General features: G+C 36.9%; 1 protein-coding gene across 2 annotated transcripts in view; it reads right to left on the minus strand.

Annotated features, from left to right (window-relative positions):
- Positions 1-16,207, minus strand: part of LOC121422139 (transcription factor Sox-6-like) — a 45,391-nt gene extending 29,184 nt beyond the window's left edge. Inside the window, exon 1 of one of the 2 annotated variants that reach the window (XM_041617032.1) lies at positions 15,850-16,207. The gene's annotated coding sequence lies outside the window, so the exon portion shown is untranslated. Of the gene's footprint in view, positions 1-1,977; positions 2,302-15,849 lie in introns of those variants that run through there. The other variant, XM_041617031.1, reaches the window with a different exon arrangement.
- Positions 16,208-21,346: the final 5,139 nt, after the last annotated feature.

A 21,346-nucleotide genomic window follows, 5' to 3' on the forward strand; every position in this document is an offset into this window, starting at 1 on the left:
TTTAAACTTTTTTGAAATTCTGAAAACTTTTTCAACATCTTCTTGAAAAAAAATTGAACAACTTGTTTCAAACTTTAAACAACTGATGTTACGGGCTAAAACAACCTGCTTGAAATTTTAATCTGTTTCTACAGTGCATATGATTGGAGTAAAGAAATGACTGTATGTAGAAAATCAATAAAAAACCTTTCCGGAGCTACATTTTTTTAGCTTTTGCACTAGCCCGAATTAGCTACATTGCATTGCAGTTTATACTGGACCTGGACTTGGAATTATAGGGGCAGTTTTGAGATCACCAGGGCTCTCACTGTATGGGCAAACCAGCCCCGAGCCCACATGTATTTTTTTTTTGCTCTGAATGATTGTGAAGAGTTGGACCATAGTCAATCCAGTTCCAACTGTCAATGATTCAAAATACACAGAAAATGATGTTTAAAATTGAATACAAATCTGTTATTATACAATACAATGTACATATTCAGAAATTGTTTAAAAGTTAAACAACCATGCATATTTGATTGAGAATTAAATATTAAAAAATTAAATTTTGTTTCAAGTTTTAACTACTTGTTTTTGAACTGTTGTAAAGTACTGTAAGGGCAGCATTGTATATAAAAAAATTAACAGCATTTGTATCTGTGTGAAAATCAATTAATCAAACGTTAAAAAAGTCATGTAATTCAATCTTAAATACAATGTATTGCAATCAGACAGCTCATTTTCAGAATAGCGGCCCTATTGTTTAGAAAGTTTAGAACAATGCTCATCATCGAAGGGATATTGAATAGTCACGTAAAACCCAGAGTAATCAAAGGCAACAAAGACAATAGATCTTCAATTACATGCCAAACACTGACATTTCTTAACAATTACAAAGTTATTTTGAATGCATTTCAATTAGAAATTAATCTTAAACGATAGTTGAAAAATACAAATTTATTAACATTAAAATTTTGATTGATACTGATCAATTTCTAATTACATAAAACTAATGTTTGTAAACAAATTATACTACTCATACAATGTTCTTAAATTGATTTCTATTAATGTTACAGTGAGCATATAAAACATCAACTTAAGTAAGCAGAGAATAAAAAAACACAGAAAAGAACATCATCTTGTACTCATACTTTATATTCTCACTGAAAAAAGGGAATACATTTTGCATTTCTCAAATTTAATTTTAAAAAATCTAAATTTATGAATTCATGTGCTGAATAAACAAAGTAAGAAGAGCATGATATAATACTTTCTATATCATTAAAGTGAATACTAGTTTATTTGTTTTATAACAGTCAGAACTTAGATATAGTCAAGATGTTATCTTTTTACAATCTTTATTTTAATTGTGGGTGAAATAACTGGCAATTTTGCAAATGATTATTGGAAGAAAAACCATGTAAGTAAATCGGTAAATCAGTAAATACCATATTTAACTGATTTACACAATACTTTACTGATAAGGAAAAAGATAAACATATAAGGCTTTGAATCAATTTTAAAATAGATTCTTGAACCATTTACTCTGTGAGGTCTTGATTATTTCAAAGTGAGAGAATAAATACAGAATGAGAAAACCGAAATTAATATATTAAACATACTTCAGCCACACCGAAGGTGCATGACATTTTTTCTAATATACATAAATACTAAAAAATTAAGGCAAAAATATGTGATTTATACTTTTGTCAGTTAAAATATGACTGAGGAAAGTTCACCGCTACCGCATTAGATCTGGTCCTTGATCTATTTCTTAGGAGTAGGAATACACAAAATGGTTGAGACACAGGCACGTCTGGTTGTCAAAAAAACAAACGTTTTTTAGATATATATTCCTCAAGAACCAATAATAATTGTATGGATATTCCTGTTCATTTTAAACACATAAAACAAATCCATATTCCATGACAAGAAAGCACCATAATTTTAAAAAGATAAATTGAGGTTGTCTTGATCCAAAAAATATCTGAGCATTACCTATAATTCACAAACACGCTGAAATCACAATTAATAGGGCATCTCCGTGAGTGTGTAGAATTTTCCAGCCATCCACTGCTTGTCAAATTAGCAAATGCCATACGGCAGGGAAAAATACTATATCCTGATTCCAGTGAGAGAAGCAGAGTTGCCGTCGCCACAAACCCCCGGCCCTAAACAATGCAGTCATGGATCTCCAAGTTAGAGGTTGGGGAAACAATGCATGGCACTCCGACGACGAGCCAGGCACTTAAAGGAAAAGCGTGAGCGATTGTTGCGCTGCCTGAACAACGATTCACCGAGCAAGAGAGGGAGAGAGGTATTGGCTCCCTGCCACCTAGCCTAGTGCATGTCAAATGAAAATGACGAGACTAGTGAGTATTTGTGCTTAACACTCCTTCCTTAATACAGCCGGCTTTATTGACGGCTTGAGCTTTCCTCGAAGGAGGAAGAGCTGGGGAGGGGGCAGATCAGCTACCCCTTACCACCTTGCACCTGTTGTATAGGGGGGTAAGTGAGGTTTGGGGAGGGACTAGGGGGGACCAGGGCGATGGGGGGAGAGGGGTACGATAGGAAGAGGAAGGGGGCAAAGGGGGTCACCCCAATGAGGCTCAAGACAAGAATAGCTGGATACTGACTAATTGTTTAATCTTTTGTTTTGATGGACTTTGACTCAAAGAGAAAACAAAAGATCTCTCTCTCTCTCTTATGGTTCTCGGAACTCCAAAACTAGGACAAATGGAAATGGATAAAATTGTGATTTCCTTCACAATTTGAAGAAGATCAATCAAAGAAATTGGTCATAAAATAGACCACAGTGATATTTAGGGCATACACAACTAAACAATGAGGAAACAAAAACAAATGTGTTTACAAGGAAGACAAACAAGTCAATGTGGAGTATGATTTCTTTGTTTATTCTAATTTCTATTTTACTTCATATTGTCTGATTTTATATCCAGGATAAACAAAAATTATTAAATTAAAAGACAGTTAACATCAGCCCAAATATGGAAATCAAATGTGATACATATCTGTCGCAGTCGATGACAGCAATTTTGGCACTCCTTTTTAATAGAATAAAAAAATGTCTGAGAAAGATAAGAATAAAAGCCAGTAAACTCATCTGAGGTTTATTTATCTATGGGTAGCCAAACGTAACTACCCTTTTGGCTTCCCATAATCAAACCACAAATTAAGGCATGGTTGAACTTGCTACACCTCTGAAGAGATCCTGCTCGATGATAGAAAAGAGCATGAAAACTATACACCCTGAGCAGATTTTCTGATCCAATAAAGGAGTAAATTGTCTTTGCGTAAGAAAATCTTGCACTATACTTGGAAATTAATAGAAGGAAAGAGGGGTGGGTAGTTTCCGTTTGACATGTTGTATCCAGATAAGACGTTCTCCCCTCAAGGATCGTCAAAGAAGACCTTAAAATTCTAGTTTACTCTTACTTTGAAGTTTCACGCTGTGATAGGTAAACTCGCTAATTCTACATCCTTCTAGAATTCTAAAATTAAAGAAGAAGACGCACTAAAAGTGAAGAGTCGGAAAGCGAGAATAGGATATGAAGGTAACAAGATAAACGGGGGTAATGAATGAAATTAATTAAGTCATCTCAGAATGGCATCCTTTCTCTGCAAAGCTTGATGCAATCTTAAAGAATTTATTTGATTGGCTAATGGTGATCCGGGTGTGAAGGGCACGATCAAAGCACATCTATGATTGGCTGATCTTCAATCTCACATGACAGTTGGAGTAAACTTTATAACTTTCATGCTGAATCTTTCCAGAAAGGGAGATTTCACAAAATGAAATACTCTGAAGTTAGAAACTTTATTTTTTCTTGACTTAAACCCTAACTCTAATAGCAGGTTCTGTTCTCAGCAAGACAAAATATCAGATTGGCTGATTTTCAATTTTTCAATTCAAATAAACATTTATTATCTTCCACATTTCACAAGATCATTTTTCAATATGAATTACACAAAATCATTTGTCACAAAAATATAAATATAGATATATAAAAGATTTGTTAACAAAAGAAGGCATAGTTCTCTGAAAGCAAAAGCTTGTGACAAGAAATGCCTGTAACAGAAATACAATACATATACACCATGAAAAAGGAAGAAGAAGAGCGAGAGAAGGGCAAAGAAAAGAAATATGTAGAAAAAAATACTAAGTTTCGGTCAAATACTTCATTATCAAGAACAAAAGTTTACAACAATGCTATCACCAATCTGGGCACTTTATAAAATGAAAAAAAGTTATCAATGACATATGCAAAAAGAACTGTGGTACATTTGCTCCTAACCAATCAAAATACAGGTTTTCAGTAGCTTAAAACAACAGATGGTCATTGTGTCAATGATACAAAGCTGTATGAGATATGACCTTGAACTGTTCACTACTGCGATGACAACACTTTCCTGTATCTTCAGAATAAAAAGTGTCGGGATTAATTCTTTGCTAGATCCGCACTCCCAATGAATATCCATAAATTGTATTCTGTTTTATGTATTGTCCATTTTTGTCCATTCTCTAATACTCGATAGCTCAATGGATGGATGACCTTTGAAGAAAAGTCTTCAGATATGAGGAGAAGGCACAGAGCCAAGGTGTGATAATACAAAGCAAAGGAATAATGGCACTTATTCAAATTCTTTCTGAATGAACTTTATGTGAGACAATGCCATGAGGGTATTGCATTGGTTTAACTATTCATCAAAGTAAAATGCGCTTGAATATATCAAATGCAGTGTATTGTTTCAGGCCTGACTTTATTTGCATTGTCGGAACTGTCAAACATACATTCATGGGACGTTTAAGATTCTTTAATAAAGCAGTGAGCCGAGAATTTCAAAGAATAATCAAGACCATTTTGATTAGCTTTAAGTTGCCTTTATTCATATATTGCAAACAGGGATTCTTTTATCTATTTTCTAGAATTAAAACTAAAAGTGTATTATCAGGATCCTATATCGATGAAATCTGTATTATCATGGCAAGGATTCTTCCTTGGCTAGTTTTCGGCATTATGGAAACACATTGCAAAGAAATGAACTATTATTCTTTTTGAGATCATCATCATAATCTATTATCATAATCATGATCAGAATAAACTTTCTTTTTCACAATCTCCCAATCTTGAAACTACAATTCTGAAAGTCCAAATTACGGATCACTACGACACCGTACATGCAAACAACTGGCATCCTAATTTATCATCATCACCAACAATCTGGATTAATTTCCTTTCCCCTATAAATAATCTACAAATATCAAAACTATGATTCTGAGCGTCCGAGTAGCATATCTTCTACACTTCACAGATAATTAAACATTTCATGCGCAATTAAGGACCATTATGCCGGTGTTATGCAAACTGCCGGCAAAGTAAATTAGCAAATCTAATTAGTAATTCTTTGTCCTTAACACTTCTTAACAGGTGTGTGGTGACATGGTGTAAGACAGAATTTAATCCTAATCTTTGTGGTTTGACAAAGAAAATAAAACTCATCCTTTGTTTTAATTGTTATTTGTCTAATACCTGATACCTTCTTTTAATTAATTCACTGTACAAGTCAATTCTAAATCCGAAAATCAAGAACTAATTTTGTAATATGAGCACATCTGTGATTAAAATTGATCTAAAAGGATGAAAATTAACTTTTGGATTGTAATCATTTATAATCATTTAATCAATTTGTAATTTACGATATTCAACTAAAAATTTACTTGGCACTTTCTTATTATTATTTGTTTGGCGTCACCTTTCGAGACTATAAAATAAACTAGAATTTAATTCGTCATGCGGACGAATTAGGTGGTCTGTCATGATTTTTCATTCAGAGTCGGCTAATGTATAAAATGAATAATTTAGATATGATTGATAATCTTGATTCTAGACATCCTAAGAATAAATTTTGACCATTGCTCAATGTGATTATTAATGTTTCCCATAGACTTTACACGTAAGCAATTTTGAGAATTACAATTCCAATATTGCAAGTGAAAAACGGGCATGATCCCGGCATCTGATCAAAAAGTGGAGGGCACATTCCCGAAAGCCCAGAATCTCAGCTATAACATATTAAAAGCTCAGGCAAAACTGACGAGAAGAAATGGAGATATGGCTCACGAAATAGAGGAAAGTCGAATCTAGTTTTGAGAAAAAGTCATGTCCCATAGAGATTACACGCAAAATACATGTGATATGAAAAAAGCAATTATAATCTGTTTTATCTTGCTAACTTTTAACTTTCATACCTTTTAATTATCATAAATGATCATGTAAGAGGTGGCAAAAAGAAAAAAAAATGAAAAAAAAATCATCTTTTCTACCCCAGGAATCGAACCTCCGCCCTCGAGAAAGCAAGTCAAATGCGTTATCCATTGAGCCACAATATTCCCCATAGAGATTACACGTAAGCAATTTTGAGAATTACAATTCCAATTTTGCAAGTGAAATACGGGCATGATCCCGGCATCTGATCAAAAAATGAAGGGCACACTTCCGATAGCCCAGAATCTCAGCTACAACATGTTAGAAGCTCAAGGAAAGCTGACAAGAAAAAATGGAGATATGGCTCACGAAATAGAGGAATGTCGAATCTAGTTTTGGGAAAAAGTCATGTCCCATAGAGATTACACGCAAAAAGAGGAAAAATGACATGCCTCTTTTCATCGCTGTTTTACGCAATGATGCGTTTATCAAAACGAATATTCATGCTAACTGAGGAGAAAGAGTACATTATAAATAGGAGTGGGCTATAAATGGGTGATTTTTGGTTTTACTGTGGGAACAGTTTTTTTGTGTTCCTTTTACCTTATCTCAACATGAAATGACAATATTTTTTGTCTCGGGTCCGAGAAAAAAGTGTGCCGGGCCAAAATCCAAAATGGCCGCCAAAACCACCCAAAATCACAGTTTTTGCCACAACTTCTTTATTTGGTGGTCTTTTTCTCTGGTTTTGGTGTCTATTCATATGTTTTAGGGGGCAGGCAATTTGTTTTTCCTATAATTAGCACTTTTAAACCACTATTTGTAGAGTTAAAAGGTAATTATTCCTAAATTTTCCAATTTTTATAGCCTTTTTTCAGACAAATGTAGGTTTTATTGTCCTGGAGTTCTTGGATATTAGATGGTACGAGGTCAACAATAGCAAGCAGCTTCATAGAGCTATATTGCTTTTATTCCTCTACTGTGGGTTTTACGGATATTTGTGAAATATATCTTATTAAATCAAAAAATGTTAATTATCCATAGGGGCAATACAGTATACAATGTAGTGTTACTGTACATACTACACTGCATATTTCCATGCATTGACCACCATGACATATGACAAGGCCTGTATATAAACTATAGTGTCATAGAAATAAGCTCTTAAGGTTTAAAATTAGATTGTGAATTTGATTGCTTGTCAGCTGATGTACATGATGAAACCAGCAACGTGAATTTCACATAAAATATCACATATCATACACGTACATCACATATCTACATGTAGCCATATCTTCTTCATTTGGAGGCTTTTTTACCTGGTTGTGGTGTCTAACTGGCCTTTCATGCCTTTGTTTATGGGGTCAGGTAACTATATAATCATGGTAATGTTGATCAACAGCCAATCAGAACCAAGGATTCCATGTAAGTTACCATTAAGTTAACATAATGGTAAATTTTTATGCAACAGGACCCAGAATATCTACAGTGTAAATGCCATGATGTGGGGTTAATTACCTTTCTCCGCCCCCTGAATTAGCATATTTGACAAAACATGTCCTCAGTTTGAGACAAAACATATCTTCAACTTCTATGGCATCTAATTCTAAACCTAAGAGCTCATTTCTACATGTATAACACTATAGTTTATACATGCCTTGTCATGGTGGCCAATGCATTTATGCAGTGCAGTATATTATGTACAGTACATTGTATACTGTATAGCCACTATGGATAATTAACATTTTTTTATGTAAGATATATTTCACAAATATCCGTAAAACCCATAGAAGAGGAATAAAAGCGATATAGCTCTATGAAGCTGCTTGCTATTGTTGACCTCGTACCACCTAATATCGAAGAACCCCAGGACGATAAAATCTACTTTTTGGCTGAAAAAAGGCTATAAAAATTGAAAAATTTAGGTACAATTACCTGTTAACTCTACAAATAATGGTTTAAAAGTATTAATAATAGGAAAAACAAATTGCCTGCCCCCAAATACATATGAATAGACACCAAAACCAAAGAAAAAGACCACCAAATAAAGAAGTTGTGGCCAAAACTGTGATTTTGGGTGGTTTTGGCGGCCATTTTGGATTTTGGCCCAGCACACTTTTTTCTCGGACCCAAGACAAAAAATATTGTCATTTCATGTTGAGATACATTACAAGGAATTAAAAAAAACTGTTCCCATATTGAAATTACAAAAAAAGTATTTTTGACCCATGTATAGCCCACTCCTATTATAAACTACAACATATGGAAATCTGGGCGAAAAATGATCTATATTCGAGAAGTTACAGCCAAATTTGCATAAATTTGATGACGTCATTTTGAAAAAAATGAAATTTTTAGATTGGGCGCCTATTTGATGACGTCACGATATAATTTAGGGACAATGGTGACATGAAATCAAATCTACAACTCATACTCTATTGATATATGAAAAAAAAATTGGGGGTCAACGGACTTTTAAAAGAGCTACAGTGAATTTACAATAGGCATGTTTTTGCCCATATATGGCCTATAGTGAGAGCTCGCGCGCACACGTGCTGCAAACTTTAATGGGTGTTAATTTCTATATTAATGGTTGTAGAAGGTTGATCAAGGTATCAAATTGCTCAGAATTTTATTAGCAATGCAATGATATTAATAGAAACGGTTTTTCTGCGTTGTGTTAAGGTGTAACGCGCGGATTTTTGAAATGCTTAAAATGACCTGAAACGTACCCAAAAAAATTTATAGGTCAATTGGACGATTTTTTTACCTTTGACGCGCGCGTACGCGCGCGTCATGACCTCTACATGACCTTTGATGACATTGACAGTTGACCCTTGACATGAAGTTAATGTCATGTAAATATTGTTAATTTTTGACAATTGATAATGAAGATATGATCAAATGAAGAATTTTACAAAATGGCGCGTAGATGACGTCATCATGACCATATGACCTTGAAAAGCTTATTTTGCCGTCTCTATGATAGATTCTATATATGACGAAAAAATCAGCAAAATTGATTCAGCCAATTTCGAGAAAAGTTGGCGACAAAAAATAGGTACAATGAATAAAGAAAGGAAGAAATAAAGAAAATTCTGACGAAATCAATAGGTGATCTGTCGTAGACAGACCACCTAATAACATCATGAACTGAATGATTACAATATTGACAAGTTTTAAAATGACAAAAGTTTTGTATTTTTGATCACGTGTACATACCAATGATTCAAGTAATAATGCTATTATTCTTGAATAAAATGAAACTATTTATGGATATGGGCAACTCTCAAAAATAGTATCAGAAAGTTCACTAACAAGTCCTTTTTGAAAATCACTTTTATAGAGACGTACATGTAGTTTGGATGTAAGCTATACAAAATTGGAAAAGCATCTTTCTTTGAATATCTCCCATTTTCCCTTTCTCTTCTTTCTCTCTCTCATTCTGTAACTCTCTCTCCATTAACTTACTCAATTGTTATTGTCATTTTAATTACAACACATTGATATAAATATAGGCCTTTATTTACTTGAACCGAATGTGAAATATATGCGCTTCTTACTCGGCACAGTAAGTTCACCCACAGGAAGCAAAACGTAACGGTGACCATTTTCACCCGTGCCTACACTTCTAATGCAATTGTCACCCATTAGCAGAAAATTGAAGGGCTACCGGTCTTTACAACACATTGTTTGCACACAAATAGAATGCTAGATTTCCCTCAAGGCTTTTTTTGCTTTTTGCTAATAATGTGTGTGATACTTAGAAAATGATTTCAAAACTCATGGATTAAAAAGATAATAATCCAAATTTGTAAACCTACAGACAAACCTCGATCAGAGTTGACTTTTTCCATAAACCTATGGATATACAATTCAGTAATATTCAACCCCCTGTTTAAAAAGAAAACCTGACCAAGTTTATTAGTAGATTAGAACAATGTTTTAAGTCTGGAGTCAAGACTAGAGGACTTAATTCATTACCCCTATTATCTTAGTATCTCAGGTCTGTTCATTATCCCTGTTCCTCTTGTTTTAATTTCATTATTTCCACCCCCTCCTGACCGGGCAATAATAAAGGATTCAGAGGTAGACTTGACACTAGCTACCACTTGCTTGTCACATTAGACGTCCATTATACTATAGCTGGGGTAACCACATGTAGGATTGCCGAAGCGCCCTCTGTGCACATCTTCCACTCCCTGGGTAATGTTCCTGCCATGCTTTGAGGATGTGAAGAACAAAGGGGGTAATGATAATTCTATGAATTGTTTTATTCTGGGATAGATTGTATCACAGCTCAAGTTACCAGATCCATGCAGTCTTGCCTACATCTATGCCCGATCTATGCTCATCTCCTACTCCTTGGGGAACATCCAAGCAATGAAATCATTTTCCAGCCCTTCACAAGATTTAGGAAACCACGCAATATTCACATCCTGTACTGAGAACACAGCTAACACAGGGTCGCAAAGTGGCGAATGGATAATCCAGACTTCTGTACACACAATGGATACACATCCTCCACCCCCTGAGGAACATTTTACTCAAACATCACTTCACTGAACGTATCACAAGATTTTCACATCCTCTATACTGGATTACTGGTAACCCATTTAACATTTGGTGTGCAAAGTGGCAAATGGAAAGGTATAATGTACACTTCCGTAAACACAATCTGTACACATCCTCCACTCTCTGGGGAACATTAGAGTTTGATTACTATTTCACTGAACAAATTATGTAAAATTTACACCCTTGACTGGCAAAATATTTGACAAACAGTGCAAAGTGGCAATTGTATAATTTAGAGTTTTGTAAAGATAATCGATACACATCCCCCACTCCCTGGATAGATCCAAGCAAGATGTGTCAGTTCACCTAATGCTCACCATATTCAAATGATGTTGAAACAACATTTAAAATCCATTCTGAGAACCTGTTTCAGCAAATGGTTGCAGAGTATCAAATGTACATGTACAAATCTCTGTGACAGATAAAGGACTGTTTGAACCCTATACATGTACCTCCTAATTTACAATCCTGTGACATAAACCACTAGACCACATTATGTCTACTTAAAGTATTAAAGCTTATCATATGTGTATATTCGCTTTATGACATGCATCAAACCTGCTAGAAATGATAACAATTATTTATATGTAACTGGAACTAATATCTTTAACAACATTGGATCTCTTCTAGGATGTGCCGGAGACGCTCTGAAGAATGAAATTAGCTTATCGCTCCCACCAAGAAAAGATTCAAAATTAGTGCATTTTCCCAAAATAAGGGAGTCTGGCCTTGCCCCACATCTCGGCAAGGGTATAATTCTTCACCCCCACGCACAGAAAAGAGGATTTCATCTCTTCAGAAATGAATTGCTAAATCTGTGCTCGGTGATGATGCCGATAATTAAATCAATTACGTTATCATCAACAACATCACAACGACTGCGGGAGAAAATCCGCAAAGGGTTCAATCAAATCTGTCTCAGAGTGAAATGTGTTTGGATGCTCATCTCAGAATCTATCCTACCAGACCCATAGGGGGCGAGCTGAAGACGGGTCACGTGACCCGCCGCAGAGCGGAAGGGCTCCACGTGCCACCATTTGACAGCAATGTTGGTTGGCTGCCATGGGAACCATCACAAATTCGCACATATGAAAAATCATCGGATACATTTCTCGAGTCACTTATCGGCAGGATCAGCATTTTTATCTGTTTTTCTTTCTTTTTCTTGATTCTATGAAAGCTCAGAAGTACCGCTGAGACATTCAAGACAAGACAGAAGGTGAAGGGGGGGAGAAAGAAGAAGGGGAAGAAAGGAGAGAGAAAGAGAAGGGGAATATTACACTGTAAGAAATGCTGTTTAAAATTTGAGCATGTTGTTTAAGCCTTTCACTCTACCAACTACTGTTAAAACTTTTTAAACAACTGTTTAAACTTTTTTTTAAGTTTTTTAAAACATTAAACAATTACAATTTTTTTTAAACAATTACAAATAAAGTTTAAATAACTTATTATAGTGACAGGCTTGAACATTTATTTGTTTTACTGTGTAGATAGAATGAAACAAAATAAAAACACAGAGGATGAAAGTGAGAAAACAAGAAATAAAAGAGAATATCAAGAGTGACACAAAGATTGAAAGTGAGAGAGAGAAGGAAGAAAGAACAAAAAAACATAAGACAAGAAGGATACAAAGAGGGGCAGAGAACAAAAAACGAAAAAAAATTAAATCTATGCAAAATACATCTGAGCTCCTCTTCCTTCTCACAGTATCTCCTTATGATGATAATTCCTATATTCAACATTGATTCACACTTACTGCCCTTTCACACAGTAACAAAAAATCATGATTTGAATGATTCCAGTGAAAAAAATAAAGCTAATGACGAATATATAGCACATGTGAAACCAAACTAGAACATGATTAGAATCACAAACGCTAATCACAGTCACGGTTACAATAGCAATCATCATTACATGATTCAAGATTCACGTGTGGAAAGGCCCTTAGAAAGTCAAAGTCTCGCTCAGTGCAACTGTTTTTGAGAATGACGTCTATTTTAAGATACAAAACACAGGGACTGGCAAGGCTTAGCATAACTTTACAATCTAAATGCTCTCCCAAGCTTCGTAAAACCCTGCAGATTAGTTCAGTTTCTGGCGCTTTCTGTGAATGGTGAAAGCCCGACCCTGGGAGCATGAAACACAATATCTCCGTGAGTAAGACTCCAGAAATGTGAAGATTCTCCCTCAAATCTCGAAATAAACCAGTCCTCTAAAGACACCAAAGACTGTGGCGAAGATAAGAGAACGTCGTCGACAAGTGTCATTGGAATTCTAGGACCACAGGAGTTTTGTGACACCTGTTCTTGTGTAAGATCTAATTAATGAGGACATAATCGACGCAGAGACGCTCTATCCTGTTCCACATTCGTCAATCCTTAGCTCCGTTCAATTGACACTTTTCACCAACCCTCAAAACAGAAACACTTTTTTTTCAAAGATATTTACTTCACCAGGCCTGCGGTTGCGTTCAATCAAGTTTTTGTAGTTAGTAAAAATGAACTTTTTTAAGAAATGCAATACATGAATTTCTGAAAAACATTTTGAAACTAAAATCAGGAGAACCACCTACATTTGAAGGGGAGGGGTACTAACTAACTAACACTTTGCGTTGCCTCTCATTGACTGTGTGTTATAAATAACTAGTCTTTAAAAATAGACATTTTGAGATAGCCATCAGAATAGTATTTTTTCTTTCATACAGAGAATCTAAAATGTTTTTGAGAGGAAATAGTGTGGTATGAATGTATTGAATTAATATTGAATAAAAATGTGATCATTTACGTGGGTCTATATTAGAAGACTACACAGCTCAGAATACTAGTACTGCATTATGCTTGCCCATACTTGAGGTGGCGCTGAGGCTGCTGGTTCATTTCTGTTTTGAAGTCGACTGAATGCAACAAATAATTAATCAAATGGTAAATTTTCACAAATAATAATACAGCATTTATGAGGTGCTGATTGTCTAGTTGAAAATTCGATGGCGCACTATTTATATATTACCCCGGCTTTAGCTCCAGCTGCTCTAGGCACTTGGTGCACTCAAGGAATCAACCCTGCCGGGTACCCATTCACCTTACCTGGGTTGAGTGCAGCACAATGTAGGTAAATTTCTTGCTGAAGGAAAACACCCCATGGCTGGGATTCGAACCCACATCCCACTGATTGAAAGACGAGAGCTATCGTAAACCACTAGACCACGGCGCCCCCATCAAATAATCATTTAACAATGATACTACACGTACAGTCACTACCCTTTTATAATACTTTCAATGCTGGAGTAAACTATTCAATGTGATTCTTTTATTTTCAATCTCTACCAAAACTTTAGGCAAGTGCAAAGTAAACATACTGTATTATTCCTTACAATAAATATACCATATATATCCAATCAGTAATCATACAATAATATGTAGGAGGAAAAACACAACTGAGTTTCCTGACACAAATATCAAATTCGAAAGAGAATCACTAAATATGAATTATTATGATATGAACCTTATATTTTCTACAATAATTCTTAGCTTCCTTCTTCATCCAGTATCAACTGAACTTGGTGTTTTCATCAAACAATGTTTGATTTGAATGGGGTATTATCATATTATAAACTGTTTGGACAACATTGAAAACAGACTTTCACTTTTACATGTAGTTCCGTAAAGTCAACCGCTTTAAGCATGCTTCAAGTTTTGGTAAATATTGTTCAATAATTTGAATAACTCACGTGTACTTAACCATGGCAACAGGCATCAATTTGGCGCACTGTGACCAAAGCATGCATCAGAACTGGACATTTTTTAATATCCGTGGTAAATAAGTGTAATTTATACAAGAAATCTACATAAACCATGGGCTCAACCGATGGTTTTAAAAAAATAGAAGAGTGAATATCTCAAATAAACCCTTTAAAAATCAGGGTATTAAACTGACACCAGTTTGTGTCCCTTCAGGACCACACCTTGTGTTAAAAATACACCATAGACATTGAACATAACACCAAAGAGTGTTAAAGTAACAACCAAAGGTGTTTTAATAACACCCATGGGTGTTCTACTACCACCAAACATTTAACACTGGAGTTAAATGACTGGTGTACACAGTCATCTGTACACCAATCGACACCACAGTTTTTGCTATGAAGCTGCACAATAGCTCCTGTAAGTTCTAACTCTTGTGTTCAATATAGGCTTAGTTCAATACAACAGATAATTATGAATGAACAGAATTACGGTGTGTTTATGCTTCCATTGCGAGGACAGAATCAGCGATTTCAAACGTCGATTCAAAACGCCGATCGTAAACATGGTTCTAGGAGTGCTATTTATGCTTAACTTTTCAGAGCAAATCATGATCTCCAGCTGGCTTCGCATCGTAAAGCGAGGTCAAATTGGGCGCGCCTTTTTTCGAAAATTTTTTTTTCCAATTGTTGTTATTACGTGGAGATAACATGGAGCAGTTGACTGTATTTGCCCGCGGATTTTCATCTCACCGGAAGCATGTACCAAATGACGTCATTTAAACACGTTTACGATCGTGGTTCTGTTTATACTTCCCCAGAAAGCCCGATTCTGGTCAAACGACGTTTACAAACGCACCTTTTTGTGAGTTTACGATCGGCGTTTTGAAACAGCGTTTAAATGAAAATAAGCATGGACGCAACCGTGTTTTGGACTAATCACGTTTGGAAACGCTGATTCTGGCCTGAAAAGTGGAAGCATAAACACGGCCTTAGAAGGATCATAGCCCATGGGCAAAATACATCCATTCTTTCCCTGGTTCGGAGGGTAACACTATGCTTTATTGCTTGATGCTATCAATAACAATACATGACAATGCAATGCTAGCTATGCCCACCTCTCTTTGGGAGTAGTGGTATAGTATGGCTGTACAGCAAGCAAGCCGAGGGTCCCGGGATGTGCATGCACAGAGCTATAGCGAGGAGATAGTTTGTGAATGAATGGATGAATCAGAGCAAGAGGCTGCAGTGGGGCGATACACGCCGCCAGAATATCAATCACGCCGGCGATATGAACGGGGAAGAAAAAATACCAAGTTTGTTTCTTACCGTGCTATAAGGAGCGGAGCCTCTGAATAAACAAGGATGGAGAAACGAGGAGGGTATCCGCGGATGAGGACATGCTCAAGCCCGGCAGTAATTATGAAGGGATAATTTGTTAGGATAGTGTATATACATGGTTGTAATCTTCTCCGCGACCGACCGACCCTCAGTGGTGGGAATGAATGGGATGTGTGTGCGTGTGTGTGTGTGGGCCAGCGAGCTTGGGTGGGAGCGGTTTGGTATGGTACGGAAGATGGGGACAATTGAATGGGATACAATACAATGCAATGCCTGGATGAGATAGAGAAAGAATGGGTGTGTGTGCATACTGCTTGCATGAGAGAACAGAGTTTGTGGGGGGGTGGGGTAATAAATGGCCACATCTGCATGCAGTGCTTGTGTGAGGGCCTCGGTGGGGTGGGGTGGGTAGATGATAAATGGCTACATCTGGATGCATTACTATATAATAATAATGATGATAATACGCAACATTTACATAGCGCTAAATACAAATGTTTCTAAGCGCTTCATACTAATACCCAGCTACATATCTCGCTCTGTAAGTTATATTTATATTTATTTATGCCATTGATTTGTAACTATGTGTTTCAATGTAATTGTCCAGTGTCTATTTGTAATACTGATAATGATCCAACATGTGTGGATTTTAATCAATAAATTATGAAACTTGAAACTTGTATGGTGCTTGAGGGCCTAGGGTGGGGTGGGGTGGGTAGATGATAAATGACCATGTGAGAGCCTAGGGTGGGGTGGGCAGGTAAGATGAGAAAAGGCCACACGTGCTTTATTCAACTCTCAGCCATGGCATATTTCCTTCGGCGGGAAATTGATGCACATTGTGCTGCACTCGACCCAGGTGAGTGAATGGATATTACTGGCAGGATTAACTCCTTGAATGCACCAAGCACCTTTAGCAGCTGGTGCTAAAGCCGTGTAATACACAGTGTGCCACTCAATAAGAAACATGGGTCGTGTGGTCCAGTGATTAGAGCATTGGACTCATAATAGCAAGGTTGTGAGTTCGAATCCCACTCTGCCATTGTATCCACTTTGATAAAAAGGCCCGAGAGTGATATCTGTCGTCTATAACGTCAGCCACTAATGACTGCTTAACCTAGACGTAAAATGTTTCTTAGGTAATTGGTTATATACCAGCTTGGGGTTTACCAGCAAAATGCTGTCCTGCCGATTTCCTACGGGAGTTACCACAAACAGAAACAAACAGAAACATGTAGATAATCAGCACCTCATAAATGTTTATCATTACGTTGGGTTCGAGGGGTGGGGTACTGGAAAATAGAGATGGGTGCATGTGCATGTTGTATGGAGCTGAAAAGGGGATTCGGGGGGGGGCAATGAGCTGTGGAAAAGAATGGGAGTGAGAAGAGGTGGAGGAACGGTTGATAAGATGCAAGATGGAGATGGGCTCAGAATGAGTCAGATAGCACATGTGGGATTGTGAATGGAAGAGACAAGCATTGATTGAAGAGAGAATGGGAAGAGGGGAGAAGAGATTGAGAGGCCTAGAATAGGGGGAATGGAAGAGGGAGAAGAGAGGGTGGGTAAGAGAGGGATGAGGGTGAGGGAGGGGTAGGAAAGGGAGGGGGAGAAGAGATTGTGAGGCCTAGAAGAGGGGGGGAATGGAAGAGGGAGAAGAGAGAGTGGGTAAGAGAGGGGGGAGGGTGAGGGAGGGGTAGGAAAGGGAGGGGGAGAAGAGATTGTGAGGCCTAGAAGAGGGGGGAATGGAAGAGGGAGAAGAGAGAGTGGGTAAGAGAGGGAGGAGGGTGAGGGAGGGGTAGGAAAGGGAGGGGGAGAAGAGATTGTGAGGCCTAGAAGAGGAGGGAATGGGAGAGGGAGGATGAGGGGGAGGATGGATTAGGTGAGGGAGGGGGTAAAGAAAGGGAGAGGGGGAGAGAGAAAAGGGAGGGGGTAGGGAGGGGGTGAAATGAAGTAGAATGAGGGGGAGGGGGAAGAAGAGAGTGCAAAAGATGGGGAGAAGTGAGAGGGGGAGAGAGGAAAGAGAATGAAGGGAAGAGGGAAGGGGAGGAAAGAAAAAAGTAAAAGTGTGAAGAGGGGGAAGGAAAATGTGGGAGGCAGCAAGAATAGTTGGTGAGGAAGGGGGATAGCTGTATAGCGAGACAGAAAGGAGAGGGGGTGAGAGCCAAGAAGAGGTGAGAGCCAAGAAGAGGAGAGAGACGGGTGTGGGAGGGGAAAAGGAAAAATGGAAGGAGAGAAAACAAAACATGGCACGGAAAAATGAGGGATACAAGGAGGAAGAAAATGGATGGAAAAGAAAGAGAAGGGGATCAAGGAAAAGGGATGAGTAGGTAAGAGATTATAAGGGAGAAAAAGACCCGGAAATAGGAAAAATATAGACAGTAATTTGACAGTGAAGAAGAAAGATAAAGAAAAATCAAAGCATTGTAATATGCGTAAACACACAGAATCTAATCGCAAAATGAGAGGGAAAAAATTGCGAACGTATTATGTGCAAAAATAGAATGAGTCAGAGATGGGCAGATTACCATAGATGAGCAAACTGGAGCAAATAACAAGATTGAGATGGAGAGAAGGAGACAGAGAAAGAGAGGGAGAGAGACACGAGCAGATAACACAGAGATGTGCAAACAGAGCAATTACAAGATAGAGATGGAGATAAAAACAGAGCATATATACCAAGAGTGAGTAAGAGAGAAAGTGAGAGAGTAAAAGAGACAGTAAGAGTGAAGGAGAGGGCAAGAAACAGAGCGAGATAGGGAGAGAGCATGAGAGAGACAAGTGGGGGAAGAGTGTTGATAAAAGCGCAAATAATTCTTGCTAAGGCCTTCACCAGTCAACCTACCGCGAAAAACCCTTCTTCGATTTTCCCCCCTTCATCCCCGCCGAGCAGGCGAGTGATGAAGAGCACGCACGAAAGCACACATCCCAACGTTTGGCGAAAACAAGCCCCCGAATTGTGTCGCCAAGTCCATTGTGTGCCTGTCCCGGGCACACAATAGCCACCAAAACACATATCTTAAGATGGGTAGTGTGTATGACACACACACACACACGCACGCACACCCAATGCAATTATCCTACTCACACACTCCCGCATACACATTTTACGCACAAGAGCATCTCGATAAGAGGGTGACTCACGACTGCATAAAAATGAATGGTTTAACAACGTGATTACCGCACCGATCGTAATGACATTCCTCTATGTTAATTACTGGAATATTTTCTGCACTTGATATTGGCTTTAATCTCAACCGGGGACCCCTCCATAGGTTTTCCATTTATTGCTGCATTATCAAAGTATCCCCTCCATATTCCTTTACTAAGATGTCATCTCGGGCAATAAATGAAAGCATTTGACTGAAGTAACAATGATTCCCCGATAGTTACATTCATGGTAGCTACATTTATTGTCATTTAAAATAGCTGAGAGGGACTTTATCCTTGATTTGTAGCCCTCTCTCTATAAAATCATAAGATCACATATTTTGCAGCAAAATCAAAATGAAGCAGAGCAGAAAGTGTGATCATTGAACTTTCAAAAAGAACTTTAAAATAAACCTTTTACAGTAACAGCAGAACAGATAAGACTGTGGAATAAATGTAAATATTTAACCCTCTTCCTAATGCTAAAAAAATAAGAACACTGCACTACAGACAAAAATCTGTACAGTTTAATATATTTAAAGAGTTTTGTTCTATCGTTTAACACTAATAAAGAGTATTGTGAAGGGTACATTCTAGATGTATTAATTTAACTTTATATAAAAAGAAAAAGTGAATATGAAAGTGAAATCTATACCCTAAAAAAATAAAATTTGTTTTTAAACATATGCATAATTATCAAATAGGCCTACATGCACATAAATATTAAACAATGCATTGTTCATAATCTGTGCCGATTTTTCATACAATAAAGCTACTATATAAGATTGGTGTGAAAACATCTAGAAAATTAATAAATAATAATTATCAAAAAGATTATGATTTAATGTACTCTAAATGAAATATTGACGAGGAAAGAGAGCAAGAACTCTTCTTCGTTCTGAAATAAGTTCCAGTGTGTTTCAATAGATTCATTGATAACAAATCATTTAAGGTCATTCAAAAATTATTTTAGCCGGTGTGACAGCACCATGAGAGCGCCAAAATTATGAAGCAGAAGGGACGGAGTCTTCGAAGGGCACTCAAGCAGAACAGAATCTATTGAAAGAATAAAATTAATTGATTTTTTCTCTCTCTTTTATGAGCTCGTTCATGGATGGAAGATGCTTTGATTTGGTGAGGTTCGTCAGAAGGGCAATCTCCCATCTCTCTCCCTCTCTCTCTTTCTATTTCTTCCTTTGTCTCTCCCTTAAATATATATCACTTATGTAGCTTACTATCTGTCTATCTACATATCTATATTTTTATAGGTCTCTATAATCATCTATATATTGTTCTATAGATAGATCTATTTATCTATGTGCAATTCTATCAGTATATCTATATTATATCTATCATTCTATCAGTATCTATGTACCCATCAGTCAATCTATATGTCAATCAGTTCTATCAATATATCTATCTACCTACACTCTAAAACAAATCAGTCAAAATGACTCGTTATTACATAGGGTCAGCTGGGTGCAACTGTTTTTCTAGTCATATTTGACTACTTTCTAGTCGTATTTTACTAGAACAAATATTTCTGACTAGAATATATGTGAGAAATGTGACTATCAGTTGCACCCAGCTGACTACCTGTCTAGTCAATTTGACTGATTTGTTTTAAGAGTGTGTCTATCTATCTACACTCTTAAGAACAAATCAGTCTAAAATGACTAGTTAATGGGTGCACCTGTTATTCCAGTCATATTTGACTACTTTCTAGTCGTATTTTACTAGAACAAATATTTCTGACTAGAATATATGTGAGAAATGAGACTATCAGTTGCACCCAGCTGACTACCTGTCTAGTCAATTTGACTGATTTGTTTTAAGAGAGTATCTATCTACCTGTCTTTCTATCAATCAATCTATCCATCTATCTCCCTATCTATATATCTATCTCTCTATCTGTCTGTCTATCTATCTCTCTATCTATCTATCTCCCTATCTATTTATCTATCTATCTCTCTCTCTATCTATCTATCTATCTATCTATCTATCTATCTGCAGGGCGCGACAAACCCGCTTGCCCGCTTGCCCGGGGCAAGTGAAAATGACGTGCGGGCAAGCACTTCTCAAAGTCAATTGCCCGATCGGGCAAGTGGTTGTTGCGTCTTTTTTTCTGTACCGTACCTCGTTTTTCCATAAATCATCCAAAATCCACACTCAAAATCATGAATTTATAAGCCTTAAAAAATAGCGAGTAGCGCAGTTTCAAATTCCAAAATTGCGTTATTTTTTCTGTACCACGTATTTCCATACATGGTACGGTACCAGGTATGAAAAAAATCAACGCAATGGCCGGGAAACAGTTGAATGTAGTATAGGGTCC

This window comes from Lytechinus variegatus, chromosome 9 (assembly GCF_018143015.1).
Source record: "Lytechinus variegatus isolate NC3 chromosome 9, Lvar_3.0, whole genome shotgun sequence".
Classification (NCBI taxonomy): Eukaryota; Metazoa; Echinodermata; class Echinoidea; order Temnopleuroida; family Toxopneustidae; genus Lytechinus; species Lytechinus variegatus.